The sequence below is a fragment of the Phoxinus phoxinus genome (assembly GCF_949152265.1).
Source record: "Phoxinus phoxinus genome assembly, chromosome: 20".
Classification (NCBI taxonomy): domain Eukaryota; kingdom Metazoa; phylum Chordata; class Actinopteri; order Cypriniformes; family Leuciscidae; genus Phoxinus; species Phoxinus phoxinus.
The window spans coordinates 1,790,344-1,812,089 of NC_136895.1; the positions used below are offsets into that span (position 1 = coordinate 1,790,344).

The 21,746-nt window shown below is 38.0% G+C and overlaps 2 protein-coding genes and 1 long non-coding RNA gene across 6 annotated transcripts in view; 2 read left to right on the forward strand and 1 right to left on the reverse strand.

Moving 5' to 3' along the window:
* The window catches only part of LOC306988746 (putative nuclease HARBI1), a gene marked incomplete at its 3' end in the record, with an annotated part of 421,992 nt that overhangs the window by 366,892 nt on the left and 33,354 nt on the right, over positions 1–21,746 (forward strand). The window lies entirely within an intron of this gene.
* LOC306988061 (uncharacterized protein) overlaps positions 1–21,746 on the reverse strand; it is a 317,180-nt gene that overhangs the window by 77,021 nt on the left and 218,413 nt on the right. The window lies entirely within an intron of this gene.
* LOC306988874 lies at positions 1,778–15,958 on the forward strand. 2 transcript variants are annotated; one of them, XR_013795508.1, is made up of 7 exons: positions 1,778–3,248; positions 3,375–3,532; positions 3,984–4,086; positions 15,103–15,187; positions 15,251–15,336; positions 15,431–15,526; positions 15,614–15,958. It is a non-coding gene; the product is annotated as an uncharacterized lncRNA (long non-coding RNA). The 2 variants fall into 2 exon arrangements; XR_013795509.1 differs by having other exon boundaries at positions 15,262–15,336.

Consider the following 21,746-nt stretch of genomic DNA (forward strand, 5'->3'; position numbering starts at 1 on the left):
GTGCTGTCAAATGTGGAGGTAATGTGATTGGAGTCAAATTTATTGTTGATTCTAATCGAGCACTGTTTGAAAAGGACAGTGATGAATTGGACCGAGCTCAACAGGTCTTGGAGCTGGGTGTTGATTTGGAAGATGCTTGGGCTACATTGTGTCCTGAAACAGAGAATGTGCGTCATGAATGTATTGAGCTAATGAAGAACAACATACTTCCCGAAGAAGATGATTCTGACACACTTATTCCAGATCTTGTAGCGAACCCTCGAACTGCATTCACAATTGAGAACAGTAATGCTACAATGTCTCGAGATGAAGCACTGTGTTTATTAAGATCATTAAATGCTAAACAGTCTGCAATATTTTACAAAGTTCGTGAATGGTGTGTACAAAAACTGAATGGAGGAAACCCTGAACCATTTCGCTTGTTTGTTACTGGTGGAGCAGGCACAGGAAAAAGCCATGTAATTAAAGCAATATGCTATGAATCTTCTAGACTCTTGTCTCAGCTGTCTGAAAACCCTGAAGAAAGGAGTGTGATTTTGTGTGCATCTACTGGAGTAGCCGCATACAACATTGGCGCTGCAACCATCCACAACACTTTTTCAATTGGTGCTAGTGTGAAATTGCCATATCAACCATTAAGTGATGACAAAATCAATTCTCTCCGTTCCAAACTTGGAAGTTTGAAGATTTTGATTATAGATGAGGTATCCATGGTTGACCATCACCTTTTGTCATATGTTCATGGGAGATTGAGACAAATCAAACAAACTGGTGATTACTCCCTCTTTGGAAAGGTAAGTCTTGTAGTTGTTGGAGATTTTTATCAGCTGCCACCTGTTAAAGGAACTCCACTCTATACTGATACAAAAGGTGTGAACCTTTGGGAAAACAACTTTGAAATTGCTGAACTAACTGAAGTTGTTAGGCAACAAGATGCATCCTTTGCTGAAACCTTAAATCGTCTAAGAGTTCGTAAAAAAAATGAACCTCTAAACTCATGTGACCTCAACATGTTGAAGCAACGTGAAACAGGAGAAGAATGCGGGGATGTTCATATATTTCCTACAAATAAAGAGGTTGATGAGTACAATATTCGGAGACTAAATGAGGTTTGTCCTGAGGCAATCAGCATTCGAGCTCAAGATTTTGAGAGAAATCTCAAAACTGGTAGGATTGAAAAAAAAGTTGGATTTCATGCAACCGTTTTCAACTCCTGTTTGGCTAAATGTGTTTCCTTGGGTGTTGGAGCGAGAGTAATGTTGAAGAAAAATGTTGATGTTTCGGACGGACTTGTGAATGGAGCCTTTGGTACAGTTGTCCATATTAGCAGAAGTCAAATACAGGATGATGATTATGTTGATGACTTTCCATCAGCCATTCATGTGGAATTTGATGATCCAAATGTGGGAAGAAGTCAAAGGTTAAACCAACGACATCGATTTTCCCCAAATTCTACAGTAATTGAAGTTCAAGAAGATCAAGTTACAAACAACGGTGGTTTAAGACGTCAATTTCCACTTAGATTGGCATGGGCATGCACCGTTCATAAAGTCCAAGGGCTCACAGTAGATAAAGCTGTTGTATCTCTTGACAAGATATTTACTGCAGGACAAGCATATGTTGCATTGAGTCGTGTGAGAACTCTCAATGGACTAATAATTCAAAACTTCAAGGAGTCTGCAATCTACTGTAATGATCAAATTGATTTGGCAATGAGACATATCCCAAAATTTCCACTAGAAAGTCACAATTTCTCAAAGATGCCTGGTATATTTACAATTGCTCTTCACAACGTACAAAGTCTTCAAGCTCATGTTCAAGATCTCCAAGCTAACAGACAGCTTATGAATGCAGATTGTATTTGTTTAACTGAAACATGGTTAAAAGTTGAAGACAAAGTACAAATACCTGGATTTATTTTCAATCATAATCCAAGAGCTAAGTGTTATGACAACAGCACTCCGCTTTTCAGTAACTTAAAACTACAGCGAGGAGGTGGGGTTGCAATTTACTCTTGTGAAAATATGTCTTTTAAAGTCATTATTCCAGAACTTTGTAATTTGGAATGTTTGTACTTCTCAGTTCCACATGTCAACTTGAATGCTGCTCTTCTGTACAGGCCTAATTCATATCAAATTGATGTGTTTCGACAAAATCTGTTACATGTCATTGCTGAGCTGGAAAAACATCCAGGAAAGAAGGTAATCATGGGAGACTTCAATGAAGACAACTTGACATCATCTTCAATTGTGAAACTAATGGAAGTCCATGGATACAGTCAACATGTGCAATGTCCTACAACTGAAAAGGGTACGTTACTAGACCATGTCTACGTTAAAGATGCAGAAAATGTCACAATTGAAATTGTTTCAACTTATTATAGTTACCATGAAGCAGTTCTAGTTTCGATAAGGTAATTGGCATTTTTGACACAAAATCAAGACTGTATAACTGCATTTTTCTTTTCTGTGCCCCTACCATGCTACAATTAATCTGAGATTGAGGTCCATGAAGGTTTGTTCAAGTTCACAAGTGAAAACTTATTAGATAATTCATTTGAAATCATGTCATTCAGAAATTACAACGGTTGAATCTTTATTTTTTTAAAGTCCAGTAGCATGTTATCAAGACAGCTTTAGTCATGTAAGGTAATTTGTTTGATTTATGTATACATGTTATGACTTATATGTATATTAGGGCTGTGCTATGTATTGAAATTGTCAAAACATCACAAATGTATATATCACAATATGCATATTGCAAGTGCTTGCAATAACTGGGGTCACAAAAAAAGATTTATTTCATACAGTGAAAACGAAGCACTGTTTTATTTTTACATGCGATTATTCAGTTTCTTTTTAATAACCCTAATGGAGGATAAACTTAAACATTGCTGTTCAGAAGTTAAAGGGATGTTTTTTTGTTACTAAAAGAATGTGAAATGCGTATGTAGTTTATATAATTTTATTAAACATTTTGAGTTTATTACACACTAAGCATTATCATATCGAATATCGCATTAATGAGTTGTCACATTGCATTTTTCTTCAATATCACACAGCCCTAATGTGTATGATTTATGTATATAACTACAATGTCTATTCTATTATTGTCCATACCATGTGACACATCTTGAGATTCCAAGTTCCATAGAGTCCTGACCATTCCATCCATTGTTCATCGGCCACCACTCTACACCTTCCATAATTATTGATCTTTCTGGAGTTCCAAAGCTACATCCAGTCAAGGTTTGTGTAGTTTATGCATTGAAATTGTTCAATTTGTGTTTCTGATTATTCTTGATCTGTTTCAGACAAGGTTTCTGTTTTTTTTGGCTGAAAGATTTTTTTTTTTTAATCTAATTTCTGCCCTAGTCCAAGCCATCCAAACAACACAGCATGGTTCCAAACAGTATAGAAAGCATCCACAAAGACTGCCTGCTGCATTCCTACAGTTGTCTTAATAAATCCCAATTAAGTTAATAGGATTACAAGAAAACATCTAAAAACAATGGAAAACTTCACAAAGAAAGGTAAGTTGACATTATTATGTACATTTTAGTAGTTAATAAAAAAATATCTATCTATCATTCATTGCAATTTAAAAAATATATTAATTATATTGTTAGTTGATGCAATGTCCACTTCTGACAAAGGCAAATGGACATACAGTGTATACATTAGCAAAATATTGTTAACTTCACTTCAGCAGTTCAACAAAAGTTTTTTTTTTTTTTTTTTCCTGGAACCCTAAGTTATAACTTCAATATACCATCACAAGATTCTCTATTCCATGAACTTTTTCAACATTTGTCCAGCAACACAATAACTACAGTTGATAGTTTTAAAGTCCATACATATCGCTATACAAATGTCCACAAAAGGTATGCTAACAGATTATGTATATGTTAGTTGCAAAATGTTTTTAATGTAAAGACTTCACTTATAGCACTTTGTTGAAGGAAAGTAATATTTTCATTTCAGATTCCTGAAATTCACAGAAGTCTCAACTTCCTCCATATACCACCCATCACAAGATTCTCTGCTCCATAAACTTTTATAAAAGAAGCACACAACTGATAAAACGGTAAGTTGTATTGAAGTAAATTTAAGTTGTTGACATTTATACAAGCACTGGATAATCTACAAGTGGTACATTTTAAGGTTTGTCCAGCAACTCCATAAGTACTAGAGATGCACCGATTTCAATTTTCTAGGCCGATTCCGATTTCCGATTTTTCATCAAGTTTGACCTGCCGATACCGATTTTAGCCGATTCCGATTTTATTTTTTCTAACCACTTTACAACACACAAATGTTTTTTGTCTATGTTTTCTTTAATAGAACATTTTGCATAGAATATAGAACATTCAAACAAATAATTACTCCTGGTGTGGGAAATTCACACACATTAAAGTGAAGTGTGTTATGAAAAAAAAAAAAACATTTCCTTCTTTTCACATCCAATAGCCCCCCCCCCCCCCCCCAATATATAAAATAATATAAAAATAACAAATAAAAATAAAATAAATAGCCAATAGCCTTGTAGTATAAATATATTTCTAACACACACATCTGTATAAAAACAGGGAGAATAAGTAATGGCAATAAAATAATATAAAAATTACAAAAATAAAATAAATAGCCAATAGCCTTGTAGTATAAATATATTTCTAACACACACAAGCACACACTTCTGTATAAAAACAGGGAAAAATAGGTAATGGCAATAAAATTATATAAGATAACAAATAAAATTAAAGCTGCAAGCAGCATTTATCGGTGTTCAAGCCTTTAAGGCCTTTGAGCACATTAAAGCATTTAAGACATTAAGTTGTATTTAGTAAGCTTTTAACCACTGACATAATAGATAGAAAAGTCCATTTACCATGATTTACAATTTACCATACATTTAGCATGATTTACCATAGTTTACCATGATTTATCAAAGTTTACCATGATTTACCATGTTCTAGGATGATTTATAATGATTTACTATGTTCTAGTATGATTCACCATGATTTACCATGAATTACCATGTTCCAGTATGATTTACCATAGTTTTCCATGATATACCAAGTTCTAGTATGATTCACCATGATTTACCATGACTTACCATGTTCCAGTATGATTTACTATAGTTTTCCATGATTTACCTTGTTCTAGCATGATTTACAACAATTGAATACATTCTAGTTTGATTTAATATGATTCTAGCATGATTTACCATAGTTTACCATGATTTATCTTTGTTTACCTTGATTTACCATGTTACAGGATGATTTACCATGTTACAGGATGATTTACCATGTTACAGGATGATTTACCATGTTACAGGATGATTTACCATGTTACAGGATGATTAACCATGATACACCACATTCTAGCATGATTTACCCTATTTACTGTGATTTACCATGTTTCTAGCGTTATTTACCATGATTTACCATGTTGCTAGCAATAATGTGAAGCATCAGAACAAATGAAGTGATAAACTCTGACAAAATATGATTGTGTTATAATAGTAATCGTTATGTAAGGGATTTTTTAGTGTCTAAATATATACATGTAAAATGAAAGTGAGCCAATAAGTGGTCTTCTACTGCCCTCTGCTGGACATTCTACTTATTAATAGTCTTTTAACATGTACTTTTTCAAGTCTTGATTTTTACCAGTATTTTGCACTAAACCAAACCCGTTTTTCCATGTTAACTCCATTATGCATGCTTACACACATTACACGTCCATCAAAATAACAAAGATATAGCTTTAAGCATTTGTTTGTTAGTCAATGCTGAAAGCTGATAAAAAGATTACAAATATAATCCTGCTGCGCTCTCTAGTGGACAACAGTGTTATTGCAGCCTCCATTTTACAGTTGAAGTGAATGAATGAATGGAAATTTGGTTTTTCACTTATATTTCGGGAACGAGAAGACGAAAAAATCTGAAAATCGGAGCTTAGATAGTGCTCGAGGTGCCCTGTGTAATGAGACCATCCTGGTGTTGGTGGGTGATTGGGGCCGGGAGTTATTCCCGTTCAAATGCAATCCTTTTTTGGCTTATATCTCGGGAATGCCCGGGCTAAATCGCACCAAAATCGAATCGATGCTAGGTGAGGACGGGCCCTTTCCAACAAGCTATTCCACAAGGATCGGGGTGGTCTGGTTCGGGAGTTACAGCCGTTCAAATTTGGAGGTCTCGCGAATTCGACATTCGCGGGGGGGGCGTTCCTGAGCTCCGCGACAATAGATTTCGATTAAGAGCCTGGAGTGGACCTTACCATCAAAATTTGAGCGCGCAACGACTTTCCGTTTTCGAGTTATGAGTGAATTTGTACTGCGGGGGGCGTGGCCTAAATGGCGGCCTCCGTTTCACTTTAACAATTCCCATTTCTCAGTGTGATACAATTGTCAATAGTAATACTCCAATAGATGAATTTTGTCAAAATGTGATTGTAAATGTTAAAATAGTGATTTTATAAAGTCTAAATATGAATTATAGAACAATATTAGTGAGTAGTATGACCAAGTGACCAGAAGGGGGCAGTATTAAACCACTTATGTCAATATGACTAGTTTGCAAAAGTAGCTTTTTAACATAATAGCAAAAATTTAATGAACAATTTTATTGACAGTAGTGGTTCTTGAGGCAAAGTTGTTCAGTATGAGGAGATCTATCAAAATATATGCATATTATGTGGATGTTTTTAACACCACGTGATTACAGAGATGGAAAATACTATTTACAGCCAATACAGGCAAGTCACCATAGGGAATACATGGTTTTCAAAGCTTTTTAACAGTTATAGCGCCACATATGGTCCGATCTCCATGAAACTCGGCGTGCTTCTTCAGCATGTTATGACACATATGCCTACCAATTTCTGTGAAGTTTTGAGTTTTTGTTTAGGATTTATAGGCTTTTGAGTGTAATTTGCCACACCCATTTTTTAAAATGACCCTGTTACAGCCACCCAAATGCAAAAGTTCAACTTTTTTTCAATAATTATTGATCTAGAGAGTCCAGAGAATTGTCCTAGACTTGTTTGGTTCTGATTGGGCGAAAAACCAGGGACTAGTTCGCAAAAGTAGGTTTTTAACATATTCGTGAATATTTAATAAACGGTTTGATTGACAGCAGTGGTTCTTGAGGCAAATATGTTCACCATGAGGAGATCTATCAAATGATATGCATATTGTGACGATATTTGTAACACCACGTGATTGCAGAGCCTTAAAACTCGTTAGCGCCAACTAGTGTCCGATTTCTTTCAAAACTCTTACAGACCTCTGGGGCCATGAGTTGAACACGCCCACCGAGTTTCGTTCTGATTGGCCTCCGTTAACCTTGTCTAATAGGTGATTCAACTTAATTGGCCAATGGCGGCCATGTTTTTTGAGATACGCCAATATCCTTTTTACACATACATGGGGCCTTAGGCCAAGACACTGCATACCAAATTTTAAGTCAATCGGACAAACGGTCAGGTGTTTATATGTTTTTTCTGTGTTATAGCGCCACCATGTGGCCAATCGACGCGTTTTTTTTATCGTGACCTCAGATTGACCTCCTACACATGTGTACCAAGTTTGGTGAAGCTATCTCATTTACTTCTCGAGTTATAGGCATTTTAGTCAAACAGGCTCCTCCCACAACGTTCATTTTGCGCTCCCTAGCGAGCCCGATTTGAAAATTCAACTTTTTTTCGATTATTATTAATCTTCAGACTCCAGAGAACATTTCTGCACTGGTTTGGTTCCGATCGGGCAAAAAACCAGGGACTAGTTTGCAAAAGTAGATTTTTGACAAAATTCAAAATGGCGGAAAAATTTGCATACCGGAAATGAAATCGGAGATATACATTTTTTACGTCAGGTGGTCAGCTTTCCAATGATATAAGACACTTGAGTCTACGACATACGGTCTAGGAGTTATGAGCAGTTTCGCGCAATTGATTGCTATAGCGCCACCTATAGGCCAATCGGGCTCATAATTTGATAACCTCTCCTCGATTTTTGTACTACCTTGTGGCAAAGTTTCAAGTCTCTAGCACTTACGGTTTGGGCTGCACGATGCGTTTTACAGGAGAATAATAATAATAATAAATATAGCTGCAAGCAGCAATCACCGGGGCCAAGCGCAAGCAAGACGACAACACATGCCAAAGTGGCTAGGAGCGTGAGACCAACTGCAGCAAGAAGCAATTGAAGACATTTAAAGATGAATTTTGGCAAAATTGTTGAAAAATCACATACAGTAACTACAAATATGATTTAATGGATTATCACTTTCGACCAATAGGTGGCGCAATTACGAAACTAATGTGATGTGGTCAGAGTGAAGTGACAATGACACTTACAAAGTTTGGTGTCAATATGTCAAGGCATTGCAGATATAAAGCCTGAATAGTCATTTTGGCATCATGCCTCAACTTTGCCACTGCGGTATACAAAAACGGTTTCGTCTATCAACACGAAATCCATAACTTTTACTCGGCACGGTCTGGAGATGACACGATCCGATTTTGGTGAAAATTGGACGTTCGGTCTAGGAGGAGTTTGAAAAAGTAGGTTTTAAAAGAAAATAAAGATGGCGGACAGGAAGTTTGGCTGACTATGGCAAAATTGGTATCTATGTTTTCAGCATAACCCAAGGAATCTATTGAGATCAGTGTCATTACTATAGGCAAATTTATTCAAAAGTTATTAGCATTTTTGGAAATTTCATTATAACTTTTGACCAAAAGGTGGCGCTGTCTCATAATCTTTTGAGTACCTTTAGGGCGTTGTACTGATGACCCATACTGAGTTTCGTAACAATACGTTCATGCGTTCATAAAATACAGCATTTTAGCACATAATTCAAAATGGCCGACAGCCAAAATGACCGATATGGGAAAATTGGATATCAGTCGACTCAGTATGACGCCCTGAATCTAACGAGACCACTTTTGTGATTTTTGGACAAACCGTTCAGAAGTTATAAGCAAAAACATAAATTCTTAATATCTCCGGACCAGTAGGTGGCGCTGCGCCGAAACGCAGCATGTAGCATCAGGTCATGCTTGTGATGACATGTACCAAATTTGGTCTGAATCCGATAAAGCGTTGTGGAGATACAGCCTTACGTCTGTTTTTGCAAGCGCTACGTAAAATTTATTTGCGTGGTATTCGAGAACGGTAATTCGAATCAACTTGAATTCCATAACTTTTGGTCGTCAAGGTCTGGAGATGATCTGGTTCATTTTTCGTGAAATTCGGAGCAACGGCCTAGGAGGAGTTCGAAAAAGTAGGTTTTTCGGAAAATTCAAAATGGCGGGAAAACTATTATGACGGAAACTGACGTCATAGGGTGCAGTCGAATCGTCATGAGCTCAGGAATCAGAGGAAAAAAGAATTTTGTTTCTAGCCCTTGTGGTTCAAAAGTTATTGGCATAAACATGAGTGAAACTTTGGACAGCTGGTGGCGCTAGAGGGAATGAGTTGGAGACTCCAAATTTGCTATGGTGATAGTTCAGGCTGTCCTCTATCACTGTGCCAATTTTCATAAGTTTCCCGCAAACGGTTCTATAGGCTGCCATAGACGCCCAGTCGGAAGAAGAAAAAGAAGAACAAGCAGCAATCACCGGGGCCAAGCGCAAGCAAGACGACAAGACATGCCAAAGTGGCTGGGAGTGTGAGACCCACTGCAGCAAGGAGCAATTAAAGACATTTGAAGATGAATTTTGGCAAAATGGTTGAAAAATCACATACAATAACTAAAAATATGATTATCACTTTCGACCAATAGGTGGCGCAGTTACGAAACTGATGTGATGTGGTCAGAGTGAAGTGACAATGACACATACAAAGTTTGGTGTCAATATGTCAAGGCATTGCAGATATAAAGCCTGAATAGTCATTTTGGCATCATGCCTCAACTTTGCCACTGCGGTATACGAAAACGGTTTTGTCTATCGACACGAAATCCATAACTTTTACTCGGCACAGTCTGGAGATGACACGATCCGATTTTGGTGAAAATCGGACGTTCGGTCTAGGAGGAGTTCGAAAAAGTAGGTTTTAAAAGAAAATAAAGATGGCGGACAGGAACTTTGATTGACTATGGCAAAATTGGTATCTATGTTTTCAGCATAACCCAAGGAATCTATTGAGATCAGTGTCATTACTATAGGCAAATTTATTCAAAAGTTATTAGCATTTTTGGAAATTTCATTATAACTTTTGACCAAAAGGTGGCGCTGTCTCATAAATTTTTGAGTACTTTTAGGGCGTTGTACTGATGACCCATACTGAGTTTCGTAACGATACGTTCATGCGTTCATAAAATACAGCATTTTAGCACATAATTCAAAATGGCCGACAGCCAAAATGGCCGATATGGGAAAATTGGATATCAGTCGACTCAGCACGATGCCCTGAATCTAACGAGACCACTTTTGTGATTTTTGGACAAACCGTTCAGAAGTTATAAGCAAAAATATAAATTCTTCATATCTCCGGACCAGTAGGTGGCGCTGCGCCGAAACGCAGCATGTAGCCTCAGGTCATGCTTGTGATGACATGTACCAAATTTGGTCTGAATCCGATAAAGCGTTGTGGAGATACGGCCTTACGTCTGTTTTTGCAAGCGCTACGTAAAATTTATTTGCGCGGTATTCGAGAACGGTAATTCGAATCAACTTGAATTCCATAACTTTTTGTCGTCATGGTCTGGAGTTGATCTGGTTCAATTTTCGTGAAATTCGGAGCAACGGCCTAGGAGGAGTTCGAAAAAGTAGGTTTTTTGGAAAATTCAAAATGGCGGGAAAACTATTATGACGGAAAATGACGTCATAGGGTGCAATCGAATCGTCGTGAGCTCAGGAATCAGAGGAAAAAAGAATTTTGATTCTAGCCCTTACGGTTCAAAAGTTATCAGCATAGACATGAGTGAAACTTTGGACTGTTGGTGGCGCTAGAGGGAATGAGTTGGAGACACCAAAATTGGTGTATTTAATGTTGGGACTGTCCTCTATCAGAATGTCAAATAAAATCAACTTTCCCGCAAGCGGTTCATAGGGCTGCCATAGACTTCAATGGCGGAAGAAACGGAAGAATAATAAATATAGCTGCAAGCAGCCATTACGGGGCCAAGCGCAAAAGCAGACGACGAGATATGCCTACATGGCTGAAAGTGTGAGACAAACTGCAGCAAGGAGCAATTAAAGACATTTGAAGATGAATTTTGGCAAAATGGTTGAAAAATCACATACAATAACTAAAAATATGATTATCACTTTCGACCAATAGGTGGCGCAGTTACGAAACTGATGTGATGTGGTCAGAGTGAAGTGACAATGACACTTACAAAGTTTGGTGTCAATATGTGAAGGCATTGCAGATATAAAGCCTGAATAGTCATTTTGGCATCATGCCTCAACTTTGCCACTGCGGTATACGAAAACGGTTTCGTCTATCGACACGAAATCCATAACTTTTACTCGGCACGGTCTGGAGATGACACGATCCGATTTTGGTGAAAATCGGACGTTCGGTCTAGGAGGAGTTCGAAAAAGTAGGTTTTAAAAGGAAATAAAGATGGCGGACAGGAACTTTGATTGACTATGGCAAAATTGGTATCTATGTTTTCAGCATAACCCAAGGAATCTATTGAGATCAGTGTCATTACTATAGGCAAATTTATTCAAAAGTTATTAGCATTTTTGGAAATTTCATTATAACTTTTGACCAAAAGGTGGCGCTGTCTCATAAATTTTTGAGTACTTTTAGGGCGTTGTACTGATGACCCATACTGAGTTTCGTAACGATACGTTCATGCGTTCATAAAATACAGCATTTTAGCACATAATTCAAAATGGCCGACAGCCAAAATGGCCGATATGGGAAAATTGAATATCAGTCAACTCAGCACGACGCCCTGAATCTAACGAGACCACTTTTGTGATTTTTGGACAAACCGTTCAGAAGTTATAAGCAAAAACATAAATTATTCATATCTCCGGACCAGTAGGTGGCGCTGCGCCGAAACGCAGCAAGTAACCTCAGGTCATGCTTGTGACGACATGTACCAAATTTGGTCTGAATCCGATAAAGCGTTGTGGAGATACGGCCTTACGTCTGTTTTTGCAAGCGCTACGTAAAATTTATTTGCGCGGTATTCGAGAACGGTAATTCGAATCAACTTGAATTCCATAACTTTTGGTCGTCATAGTCTGGAGATGATCTGGTTCATTTTTCGTGAAATTCGGAGCAACGGCCTAGGAGGAGTTCGAAAAAGTAGGTTTTTCGGAAAATTCAAAATGGCGGGAAAACTATTATGACGGAAAATGACGTCATAGGGTGCAGTCGAATCGTCGTGAGCTCAGGAATCAGAGGAAAAAAGAATGTTGTTTCTAGCCCTTGTGGTTCAAAAGTTATTAGCATAAACATGAGTGAAACTTTGGACAGCTGGTGGCGCTAGAGGGAATGAGTTGGAGACTCCAAATTTGCTATGGTGATAGTTCAGGCTGTCCTCTATCACTGTGCCAATTTGTATAAGTTTCCCGCAAACGGTTCTATAGGCTGCCATAGACGCCCAGTCGGAAGAAAAAGAAAAAAAAGAAAAAGAAAAAGAAATATAGCTGCAAGCAGCAATCACCGGGGCCAAGCGCAAGCAAGACGACAAGACATGCCAAAGTGGCTGGGAGTGTGAGACCCACTGCAGCAAGGAGCAATTAAAGACATTTGAAGATGAATTTTGGCAAAATGGTTGAAAAATCACATACAATAACTAAAAATATGATTATCACTTTCGACCAATAGGTGGCGCAATTACGAAACTGATGTGATGTGGTCAGAGTGAAGTGACAATGACACATACAAAGTTTGGTGTCAATATGTCAAGGCATTGCAGATATAAAGCCTGAATAGTCATTTTGGCATCATGCCTCAACTTTGACACTGCGGTATACAAAAACGGTTTCGTCTATCAACACGAAATCCATAACTTTTACTCGGCACGGTCTGGAGATGACACGATCCGATTTTGGTGAAAATCGGACGTTCGGTCTAGGAGGAGTTCGAAAAAGTAGGTTTTAAAACAAAATAAAGATGGCGGACAGGAAGTTTGACTGACTATGGCGAAATTGGTATCTATGTTTTCAGCATAACCCAAGGAATCTATTGAGATCAGTGTCATTACTATAGGCAAATTTATTCCAAAGTTATTAGCATTTTTGGAAATTTCATTATAACTTTTGACCAAAAGGTGGCGCTGTCTCATAATCTTTTGAGTACCTTTAGGGCGTTGTACTGATGACCCATACTGAGTTTCGTAACGATACGTTCATGCGTTCATAAAATACAGCATTTTAGCACATAATTCAAAATGGCCGACATCCAAAATGGCCAATATGGGAAAAGTGTATATCAGTCAACTCAGCACAACGCCCTGAATCTATCGAGACCACTTTTGTGATTTTTGGACAAACCGTTCAGAAGTTATAAGCAAAAACATAAATTCTTCATATCTCCGGACCAGTAGGTGGCGCTGCGCCGAAACGCAGCATGTAGCCTCAGGTCATGCTTGTGATGACATGTACCAAATTTGGTCTGAATCCGATAAAGCGTTGTGGAGATACGGCCTTACGTCTGTTTTCGCAAGCACTACGTAAAATTTATTTGCGCGGTATTCGAGAACGGTAATTCGAATCAACTTGAATTCCATAACTTTTGGTCGTCAAGGTCTGGAGATGATCTGGTTCATTTTTCGTGAAATTCGGAGCAACGGCCTAGGAGGAGTTCGAAAAAGTAGGTTTTTCGGAAAATTCAAAATGGCGGGAAAACTATTATGACGGAAAATGACGTCATATGGTGCAGTCGAATCGTCATGAGCTCAGGAATCAGAGGGAAAAAGAATTTTGTTTCTATCCCTTGTGGTTCAAAAGTTATTAGCATAAACATGAGTGAAACTTTGGACAGCTGGTGGCGCTAGAGGGAATGAGTTGGAGACTCCAAATTTGCTATGGTGATAGTTCAGGCTGTCCTCTATCACTGTGCCAATTTGTATAAGTTTCCCGCAAACGGTTCTATAGGCTGCCATAGACGCCCAGTCGGAAGAAAAAGAAAAAGAAGAAGAATAAGAACGGGAACAGATACAATAGGTGCCCGCACCTTCAGTGCTTGGCCCCTAATAATAAGAACGCCAACAAAAACAATAGGTGCCTCCGCACTTTCAGTGCTTGGCCCCTAATAAGAACGGGAACAGATACAATAGGTGCCCGCACCTTCAGTGCTTGGCCCCTAATAATAAAAATCGGTACAATTACAATAGGTTTTCAGCACTTCGTGCTTGAACACCTAATAAATAGCCTTGTAGTATAAATATATTTCTAACACACACACAGGCCTATTGCAATCACTTGTACATCAATGGCAGGTTTTTCTTCGCGAACAGAAGCATTTCTGTTTTGTCCCCAGATAGTCTGTTTCTTCTGTCATCTGCCACATGTCCAGCCAGGCTAAACAAGCGCTCACTGTCGACGCTTGTACAAGGTGCACAGAGCTAAGTTCGGGCAAGTGGAGCAAGTGCAGGGAAACGACCGTTTCACACTGTAAACGAGCGGCGCGTGAACGACAGTTTCACATGGCAAACGTGAGAGGCGCGTGAACGACCGTGAGTGGCGCGTCAGCGTAAATGCATCATCACAGCAGCTGCAGCCGCCGGAGTATTACTGGAAGCGTTTGTAGTACAGCGTCACAGCAGCTGCTACAAAAGTCTCGGCGCCGAAACCCGCGATTCACTGCTGCTCACGCGACGTTCCTGCTTGAAGCTCGCGCGCTTCTCTTTGACCGGTTTTAAAAATCGGCATTGGTCAGAGTGATCGGCCGGTCACCGATTACGGCCGATCACGTGAAAATCGGCCGATTCCGATCACCAGCCGATCAATCGGTGCATCCCTAATAAGTACAGTTTATATTTGGAAGTCCATACATCCCTATACAAATGTCCACAAAAGGTATGCTAATAGACCATGTATATGTTAGTTGCAAAATGTTTTTAATGTGAAGACTTCACTTATTTCACTTTTTCACTTTATTGAAGGAATGTAATATTTTCAGATTTCTGACATTGACCAAAGTCTTTACTTCCTCCATATACCCATCACAAGATTGGACTTTTATGAAGCGCACAACTGATAAAACAGTAAGTTTTATTGATGTAAATTTATGTTGACATTTATACAAGCACTGGTTAATCTATTAATAGTACACTTTCAGATTTGTGCAGCAACTTGACTACAATTGACAGTTTGAAGTCCACATACAGTGTCCTTATGCAAATGTCCACCAAAGGTAAGCTAACAGATCAAGTCTACGTTAGTTGCAAAATGTTTTTAATGTAAAGACTTCACTTATTGCACTTTGTTGAATGAATGTAATATTTCAGATTTCGTCATAACCAAGTCATAACCACCTCCCATATGCCAATCAAAAGATTATCTGCGGCATGAACTTCTGTAAAGTGTACAACTGATTGAAAATGGTAATGAACAATGAATATATTCAAACTTGTTATTGAAAATGTATCATTTTGTGATTTTGATTATTGCTTTTCCCCTTCTAACAATAGAGATGACATTCTTCTCTTCAACTTTCAATTGAGAAAATGTTCTGAAAAAAAAAAACTGGAAACCTATGCAGACAGTCAAGTTATTTTACAACTAAATACATAATCTCCACATTAACAATGTTGAATGGATGGCTTGTATTACATTTGGCCTATGTATAGTTACTTTAATATGTGCCAGCCAAAAGAGGATGGCATGCCCCTGCTGAGTCTGGTTCCTCTCAAGGTTTCTTCCTTTGCCACTATGCTGATTTTATTCCACCCTTTGACCCTTGATGTTCCACAATTCTATTTAAGGGAGTTTTTCCTTGCCACTGTCGCCTTTTGGCTTGCTCACTGGGGTATGAAGGCACAACATGTTTAAAATAAAAATGTAATATTTTTATTAATAAAATAATTAAAATATATATTTTGTCTCTGTTGTCATTTACTTCATTTTAACCTCTATTTTCTACTTGTACTGAATGGATATAGACACTACATTTAGTATATTAATTGATCATACACAAACTTGATGTCTTTAACTATGTATGCAATAAAAGAGCTTGGTGGATGGGAACATTTACATAATTTTCATTTAATTTGTAGTAGGCTATTATTTAAGAGTGGTTTTTATAGTTTTGATTTAATTTGTAGTAGGCTATTATTTAAGAGTGGTTTTTATAGTTTTGACTTCTTGTAACTGACTGTCTTCAGGACAACAGTTAAAATGTTGTCTAACCTAAATGGTAAATATGCTATTGTGTGATATTTTTTTTAAAATATTTATTATATACTTTATAAAGTATAATTGTCAGTGATCTTTTGGAACAGACAGAAATAATTAGCTCTGCTCTCTAGCTCATTACACACAATGCACAATGCAAAGAAATTGACATGAAAATGAACCCATGAAGGCAAAAAAATTCTATGAAGAAAACTGCTATTGCAAGAATAGCAGAAATTCAAGGACCGCTTTAGCAATCCTGTTTGATCACACAACTTTCTGGATACTCTAGACTTCAGGTGAGATTCAACAGAATGAACAATGTTTCTAATCGCAAATTTTTTCCTGGATTATAAAGGAACAATTTTATAAAGTTGTCATACACAGGACTCGAACTCACAATCTATTGGTGATGTGACTGTTACTCACCTAGTTGCACCATTGGTTAAACCTTTTAATAACTGTTTTTACCTTGATGCCAAAATTAATTTAATCAATTGTGAATATATGAATGTGCCACATATTATATTCTTGAGTTACTTCTCAGAAAGACACTGTCTGTAACAAAATGATTTGAGCGTATGGCACATTGTTTAACAGCTTACACTTAAGCAAAACAAAAACGGCAGACATTTAATTTACATGTTAAAAAAAAAAGGTGCAAAGGTAAAAATAATCTCAAAATGAACCAAAGTGAACATGGGAATTAACACATACTTATTTCTAATCTAAGAGGAAGAATGATTAGTACAATGATTATATGTAAATGTATTGTACAGGAATGTGTATATATTTGTTGCAATGTTTTGATTTCAAAAACAAGTACTGCAAGTACTGCAAGTACAGCAAGTACTGCAAGTACTGCAAGTACAGCAGTGCAGCAAGCATTTAAGCACCAAGAGCAGTGCGGAGCCATAAGAGCAAAAGATTAGAACAACACAGGAATAGACATCACATAATATACAATTTGACAAAGTCACCCCAAGAGGGATTTGTACCCATGACCAGAATGGTTTGGGATACATAGCACATGGTTTAGCAGCTTGCGCCACTCGGAGGATGCTGGTTTAGGAAGCTGCAGAGAGGTTTCAGTGTAAGAATGAGCACACGAAAGCAAGTTAACAAGATTAGCATGCTAAGCTAGCTTAATGCTAATGTAGCTAATTACTTATGATGTGGTACATGGTACAAATTATATATCCACGGATTCGTCATGATGCAAGGAGTCGATAGACACCAATTTTATAATTTTCACTTCAATTGTTTACAAGTTACAGCCTCTGAACCAATTTAGGGTCATCCTCGTTAACTTTGTGACATCATAACTTTTGAACAGAGATGAATATGAAAAATCGGGGACAGTACTTCTGTACGGCTTTGTCCAAAGATCATGTGAGCAAATTTAGGACGATTTTGAACCAATTTTGAAAGAGGAGTAGCAAAATAACTGTTTTACATTGGTTCCAATATGGCGGCCAGTCACATTGTTGGAAAATGACAAATGAGACATCGTTGGAATCGGCATAAGCCAAGGAATATAATGGCATAAAGAAATCAAATTTCAAGCAATGTTTGCAAAAGTTATAAGCGTTTTTGCAAAAAAACATTATATCTCTGGAACACTAGGTGGCGCTGTGATAAAACTTATCAGGTACCTTCGGGTCATGCTAATGATGATCCATACCAAATTTGGTGAAAAAATTTCAAATAGTTTAAAAGATATTGCAAATTACGACAAAATTCAAAATGGCGGACACATGGTACCGCCCACCATGGCAGAATCTATATCGACAGATTCGGCATGATCCAAGGAATCGATTGACATCAAGTTTATAATTTTCTGACAATCCGTTCACGAGTTATTGGCCAAAATAGCCATTTTCCGTATCTCATGACCAGTAGGTGGCACTGTTTCCAACTTTGGCATGGACCCTCAGATCAAGCTTCCGATGAAGCATACCAATTTTCATTTCAATGCATTAAAGTTTGGCCGAGATACAGCCTCTGAACCAATTTTGGGTCGACCTCATTAAATTTGTGACGTCATAACTTTTGAACAATGACGTATAAAAAAAATCGGGCACAGTACTTTTATGCAGCTCAGTCCAAAGATCATTTGAGCAAAATGTGGACCAATTTGGATCAATTTCGAATGAGTAGTAGCGATCAGACTGATTACTGTACTTTTCAAAATGGCTGCTATTGTAATGGGCGTGGTCTTAATGTATTATATTGGTTCAGATCAGTATGATGAGAGCAATCAGGTGTACTGTGTCTCATTTTTGTGGATCAAATGGTTCGAAAGTTACAGCCATTTCAATGTTGAATTTTTGAACTGGTGGTGGCGCTATAGAGTGTGTCCAACAGACTCCAAATTTGCTCCAATTACTATTCATGGTCATATCTATAACTGTGCCAAATTTCATCATTTTCCTATGTACGGTTCATAGGGCTGCCATAGACTTACAGAGGAGGAAGAATAATAATAATAAATATAGCTGCAGGCAGCAACACGGGGCCATGCCAGAGCAAGCAGACCAAGCATGGCGCACACATAGCACAGCCAGCACATCATGTACAGCAGCACAGCAAGTACTGCAAGCACAGCAGCACAGTAACAATTTAATCACCTAGAGCAGTGCGGAGCCATAAGAGCAAAACATCTTAAATGTTATGAACATGTTAATGTACATAGAGCACAGCAAGTACTGTAAGCACAGCAGTGCAGCAATCATTTATGCACCAAGAGCAGTGCGGAGCCATAAGAGCAAAACATCTTAAATGTTATGAACATGTTAATGTACATAGAGCACAGCAAGTACTGTAAGCACAGCAGTGCAGCAATCATTTATGCACCAAGAGCAGTGCGGAGCCATAAGAGCAAAACATCTTAAATGTTATGAACATGTTAATGTACATAGAGCACAGTAAGTACTGTAAGCACAGCAGTGCAGCAAGCATTTAAGCACCAAGAGCAGTGCGGAGCCATAAGACCAAAAGATTAGAACAATACAGGAAAAGACACAACATAATACACAATTTAACATAGTCATCCCAAGCAGGATTCGAACCCACGACCAGAATGGTTCTGGATTCACAGCACATGGTTTAACAACTTGCGCCACTCGGAGGATGCTGGTTTAGGAAGCTGCAGAGATGTTTCATTGTAAGAATGAGCACACGAAAGCAAGTTAACAAGGTTAGCATGCTAAGCTAGCTTAATGCTAATGTAGCTAATTACTAATGATGTGGTACATGGTACAAATTATATATCCACGGATTCGTCATGATGCAAGGAGTCGATAGACACCAATTTTATAATTTTCACTTCAAATGTTTACAAGTTACAGCCTTTGAACCAATTTAGGGTCATCCTTGTTAACTTTGTGACATCATAACTTTTGAACAGAGATGAATATGAAAAATCGGGGACAGTACTTCTGTGCAGCTTTGACCAAAGATCATGTGAGCAAATTTTGGACGATTTTGAACCAATTTTGAAAGAGAAGTAGCAAAATAACTGTTTTACATTGGTTCCAATATGGCGGCCAGTCACATAGTTGGAAAATGACAAATGAGACATCGTTGGAATCGGCATAAGCCAAGGAATATAATGGCATAAAGAAATCAAATTTCAAGCAATGTTTGCAAAAGTTATAAGCGTTTTTGCAAAAAAACATTATATCTCTGGAACACTAGGTGGTGCTGTAATAAAACTTATCAGGTACCTTCAGGTCATGCTAATGATGATCCATACCAAATGTGGTGAAAAAATTTCAAATAGTTTAAAAGATATTGCAAATTACAACAAAATTCAAAATGGTGGACACATGGTACCGCCCACCATGGCAAAATCTATATCGACAGATTCTGCATGATCCAAGGAATCGATTGACATCAAGTTTAAAATTTTCTGACAATCTGTTCACGAGTTATTGGCCGAAATAGCCATTTTCCGTATCTCATGACCAGTAGGTGGCACTGTTTCCAACTTTGGCATGGACCCTCAGATCAAGCTTCTGATGAAGCATACCAATTTTCATTTCAATGCATTAAAGTTTGGCCGAGATACAGCCTCTGAACCAATTTTGGGTCGACCTCATTAACTTTGTGACGTCATAACTTTTGAACAATGACGTATAAAAAAAATCGGGCACAGTACTTTTATGCAGCTCAGTCCAAAGATCATTTGAGCAAAATGTGGACCAATTTGGATCAATTTTGAATGAGTAGTAGCGAACAGACTGATTACTGTACTTTTCAAAATGGCTGCTACTGTAATGGGCGTGGTCTTAATGTATTATATTGGTTCAGATCAGTATGATGAGAGCAATCAGGTGTACTATTGTCTCATTTTTGTGGATCAAATGGTTCAAAAGTTACAGCCATTTCAATGTTGAATTTTTGAACTGGTGGTGGCGCTATAGAGTGTGTCCAACAGACTCCAAATTTGGTCCAATTACTATTCATGGTCATATCTATAACTGTGCCAAATTTCATCATTTTCCTATGTACGGTTCATAGGGCTGCCATAGACTTACAGAGGAGGAATAATAATAATAAGAAAACTAACGGATACAATAGGTGCCTTGCCCTACGGGCATGGCCCCTAATAAATATAGCTGCAGGCAGCAACACGGGGCCATGCCAGAGCAAGCAGACCAAGCATGGCGCACACATAGCACAGCCAGCACATCATGTACAGCAGCACAGCAAGTACTGCAAGCACAGCAGCACAGTAACAATTTAATCACCTAGAGCAGTGCGGAGCCATAAGAGCAAAAGATTAGAACAACACAGGAATAGACATCACATAATATACAATTTGACAAAGTCACCCCAAGAGGGATTTGTACCCACAACCAGAATGGTTTGGGATACATAGCACATGGTTTAGCAGCTTGCGCCACTCGGAGGATGCTGGTTTAGGAAGCTGCAGAGAGGTTTCAGTGTAAGAATGAGCACACGAAAGCAAGTTAACAAGATTAGCATGCTAAGCTAGCTTAATGCTAATGTAGCTAATTACTTATGATGTGGTACATGGTACAAATTATATATCCACGGATTCGTCATGATGCAAGGAGTCGATAGACACCAATTTTATAATTTTCACTTCAATTGTTTACAAGTTACAGCCTCTGAACCAATTTAGGGTCATCCTCGTTAACTTTGTGACATCATAACTTTTGAACAGAGATGAATATGAAAAATCGGGGACAGTACTTCTGTGCGGCTTTGTCCAAAGATCATGTGAGCAAATTTAGGACAATTTTGAACCCATTTTGAAAGAGGAGTAGCAAAATAACTGTTTTACATTGGTTCCAATATGGCGGCCAGTCACATTGTTGGAAAATGACAAATGAGACATCGTTGGAATCGGCATAAGCCAAGGAATATAATGGCATAAAGAAATCAAATTTCAAGCAATGT